The 4,259-nt window shown below is 41.9% G+C and overlaps 1 long non-coding RNA gene across 1 annotated transcript in view; it reads right to left on the bottom strand.

Annotated features, from left to right (window-relative positions):
• Positions 1–2,301: 2,301 nt before the first annotated feature.
• Positions 2,302–4,259, bottom strand: part of LOC109292992 — a 7,305-nt gene continuing 5,347 nt past the window's right edge. Inside the window, exon 2 of the long non-coding RNA XR_002096220.1 lies at positions 2,302–4,209. This is a non-coding gene — a long non-coding RNA (uncharacterized LOC109292992). The remainder of the gene's footprint in view (positions 4,210–4,259) is intronic.

Below are 4,259 nucleotides of genomic sequence, written 5' to 3'. Positions count from 1 at the left end.
TACCTACCAAATGATTGCAAAATGGATTTGGGGTCTGGAATTGTAATGCCCAGCCTAACTTGCTTCTCTCCTCAAATCCAATCTTTAGCAGCGTGTACTAATTTGAAGGGACAACTGTTAGCATTTGCAGGCATGTGTGTTCTTCTTTTTATTTTTGTGGGAGAGGTTCTCTCTTTCTCCTGTCCCTCCCCACCTCCACCCCCATTCCCCCCCTTTTCTCCTTCCCAGTGGGTAGCTGCATCCTACAAACTTGAGTGCAATATGAGGCCAAATTAACATGTAACCATCTTCATATTAATGCTTTGTTTTTTCTCAGCCAGCTTCGAGTTAGAGCAGTTCACTGTGCTGCCCTTGCAGGTGATATTTGGCTACTTTTCTCCTGGAAAGGAGTAAAAACCAATTTTTAGTGCACTCATCGGACAGTCTTTTATTTGGCTGCACTTTCCCCTCTGCTCCCCCATACCCGAACCTTCATTTTTATGTTGGACTCTGGTCAAATGACTGGTTAAAGAACAGTGCATATCTGCAAAATACTGCATTCACCCCAGTTCATAACCATTGTTTTTGCTGTCCTTAATATTTCCTGGCAACATTATGTGAACCAAGATTTGTTGGGGTCGGGGGAGTTTCAGTTTCCTTTGAGGGTTGTTTCCTGTCACTCCCTGAGGAACTGAAGGTTGTAATGCAGAGGCAATTGTTTTGGTTTTTTTTCTTTTGCTGTAGTCTGTTAACTCTCTTCTGGGGTGGGAGGGTTTTGTGTTCAGTGTTTAATTGACACTGGTACTGACCTGACCAGTTGTGAGAGCTGAACATGTGAGGGAGAGGGTTTTGGGGTGGCTCCAAGGAGGACAGCCTGTAGAGATTGTGTGCAAAGCAATAGGTTCACTAACTTTCAGGCAAGAATGTGTTTTCTTTCAGAAGCAGCAGCATTTCTCAAAGCTGGGTGATTCCTGTGCTGTCTTGCCTCTTTCGATCATGGTCTTTGTGCCCAGCCTACCAAGACCATCACATCCTGCATCTAAGGATCTCTGCTTTCTTTCCCAAGAGTAGCTTTTCCAAGCCTGAGTCAAGACCCATTAAACAGATGCCAAAGGATGTGTTGCCCTCTCTACCTCCTGTGCTCTTGCTCCCTTTGCTGCAGGGGTTCTTTCAGTTCTACCTGTATCCACCCAACTCTTTCCCTGTCTCTTAGGTACCCTTCCTCCTTCCACTGTCCCTGAGAGATTGTGCACTGCCTCTCCAGTGGATGTAGCTGAAAGTGAAGTCCAGAATCTCATCCTCCAGCCTTTCTGTGTTTGTTACTCCTTTGAAGCCAGTGGAAGAGTTTCACATGCAGAAGGGCTGTGGGACCAATGCATTATGGCATGGATCAGACTTGACTTGTCTTTTTGGCAGAAGAGAATCTATTGGTAAAGCTAAAAGCCCGGATTTGTCTGGGGCAAGGATCACTTAGCTTGTAATGCGACTCCTGTCAGGCTTCTGCACTGCACTGCATCAGTGTTCTACTTTGTAGATCTAGTTTTTTCTTAAATGCTTAATGTGGACAGCAGGTGTTTTTAAGAATCTTCCCTCCCTCCCCTCCCCATAAAAATAATGTCACTTGTCTTAGTGTGTTAGTAGCTTAACCCCTTCTTAACCTCTAAATAGGGACAGAACCTGTCAAGGAAGGCTGGCATTCTGCTAACTGGAGAAACAGAGCTGCTTTCTTCCTGTGACCCTGACAGTACCTCCCTTGTGTTTCCACCTCTCCCAGAACTCCTAGGTCTAAAATACATTTCAGCCTCTCTGACGTTAACATTATACTGAATGTCCTGCTCAGTGAGTCAGTCCTAACTCTGAAAGTGAAGGTGAATTTCAGTGGCAGTGTCAAAGCGCAAATGTGTGTGGAATAGAAAATAGAGGTCTGTGGTACGTGACAGACTAGTTTTGCCGACAAGTCTGTAAATGAAGATTGCATGATTGCTGCAGTAGAAAATGATTCTATGCAGATTTGGAGGCTTTCTCCCCCTCGCCCCTACCCAGTTCTAGTCCCTCAAAAGCAAATGGTTTGCACATGGCCCTTGAAAGGGCTGGCTCAGCAACTGGATGCAGTTTTTACAGGAATCCACTAGACCATCCTTTCAGTTCTCAGAGTGCTTGTGGACTAGGTTGCTACATGGCGATTTACTTTTTGGTTGCAGGGCTGTTTTTGTTGTGTAGTAGCAAAACTGCCCTTGTGTTCCCATAAGCTCATCAGTCAGTGGCCCTTTTGTATTTTAAAAGGGTTTTAGCACTGGCATGGTATTGGAAACCACTTTCAGGGTTTATCTATGGACCACAGAGATTATGGAGGAACAAACTTTTGCCATTGTTTTGTAAATCTAAAATCATGGATCTGCTGTATGTAGTTAACTTGCAGTTTGGTTAAAGGGATCCCATCAGTGAAGTGGAAACAGATTTTTTTTTTAACTGATTGCTTTTAGTTAAATCTGAAGATGCTGTCTTTGTCGAAAGTTGATCTGTTCCCTGCCTCGCTCTTTGTAAGCATGTTAAACAATCCACATTAAATGCCATAAATATGAAATGCAAGGAAAAATGGTACAATCTAAGCTAAAGAGAACCTAAACCAAAAGGAGGTTTTGCTGTCCTTATTAGAATGTTCTAAAAATGTCAAGGCAGTTGCTTGTGTTTAACTGTGAACAAATAAAAATGTATTGTTTTGCACTACTTTGTGTTGAGCTCTCTGCAGGCTGACCCTTGTGAACAGAGCATTGGTGGTGCTCTGGACTGAGTCAACATGAGCTTTGCACAAAGCAGAGGAGTATTTAAAACACCTTTCCGAGACGAGTGTCTTTTAGTATGGGCGTTACACAACAGAAGTGTCCTATATAAGCAAATTTTTTTTATTTTGTGCAAAATAGCCTTCATGCTGACATAACTGAACAATACAGAAACTGGATGTCATTTTAAGTCTTGGAAATCTCTCATTTCTAAGGTAAGCTAGCAAAATGTGTTTTGTGAGCAATAAGCTTACCTGCAAGCAATCTGCATACTGAACTAATTTCCATAAGGTTATTACCCTTTGGTCTGGGTGATAAAAGTGCGATCTGAGTGCTGTTCATCCTTCAAACAACCATAGATAGTGGAGAATCACAGCAGTTCAAAGTACCATTGTCCCCACAAAGCCTGCTTAAAAGGGAGTGTTTTATTCCAGATGGCAGCTTTGGGGAAGCTGTATGTGCCTTCCCAAAAAAACTGAGTATGAGTGAAGTCATCATCACCTTGAAAAGTAGCAAAGGAGTTGTAGGTATCTTCTGAAAATGAGCTAAGTAAAATCAAGTGGCTGTGTAGCTACCGATCTTTAAAAGATCTGATTTTTGTATTGGATATCTAGTTAGAATTTTGGCACTTAATGCTATTTGGTTAAGGCTGTGTCCATGCACATAGCTTTAGGAGACATTTACAAGAAGCATGCACAACCCTTGAAATTGTGTCCACTCCAAGAACCAGCTTTGATTTAACCTCTAATACAAGGATTAACCTTCACGTATGCAAAAATGTGGTATTGGAGACTGACTCGTGTCCCCGTAACACTGTGGGAACTGTACAAATACAACTTTGAAAATAGCTGTTCTTCAAACTTGAATCTTCAGTGGTACAGTTCATGCTAAAAAATTTAATTTTTATGCTCGGGCACTTTTTTTAAATGCACAGGGGGAGAGGTAAAGCAAGAGGGAAGCGCTGTGATACTTCTTCCCAAAAACTTGTATTTAGGGATGAACTTTCCCAAGTCAATGCAAAGCCTTTCACGCCACTGAGTAAACACTTTGAACCCAGTTGGTGGGGTTTGGGTGGTGCTGACGATGTAATTTGGGCCTTCCTGCGTTGAAGTGAATTTTACACCTGGACAAAAGCCAGAACCAAAAGAGTTTTGATTTTCACTTTTTTTAGTGTTTTATCACAGCACGGAAAACAGAGCATTATTTGCAGGAGTAATGCCATAAAGGTACAAAAAGAGAAATATAAAGCGTCTTCCTTCCTTACTAATGCCAAGCAGGATGCTCAGTATCTCATAAACACGCTTTGCACAGTAGGTAGGTGGGACTAAATTATTCATTTTTCATTTCATTTCCTGAAACAAAGTATTGCTCCTTGAATCCTGATTTATAATTTCACCCACTTCAACTATAGCTGGCTTTTAAAAAGATACTTGCTATTTCACCAAATAACCTGGGAAATGAACAAGTAGTGAATTATCCAGCTACCTTCCGAACTTACAT

The sequence above is a fragment of the Gavialis gangeticus genome, unplaced genomic scaffold (genome assembly GCF_001723915.1).
Source record: "Gavialis gangeticus isolate Ggan-Ray unplaced genomic scaffold, GavGan_comp1, whole genome shotgun sequence".
Classification (NCBI taxonomy): Eukaryota; Metazoa; Chordata; order Crocodylia; family Gavialidae; genus Gavialis; species Gavialis gangeticus.
Note: the sequence above shows the minus strand (reverse complement) of the source record. Positions and strands in the feature narration are given on the sequence as shown.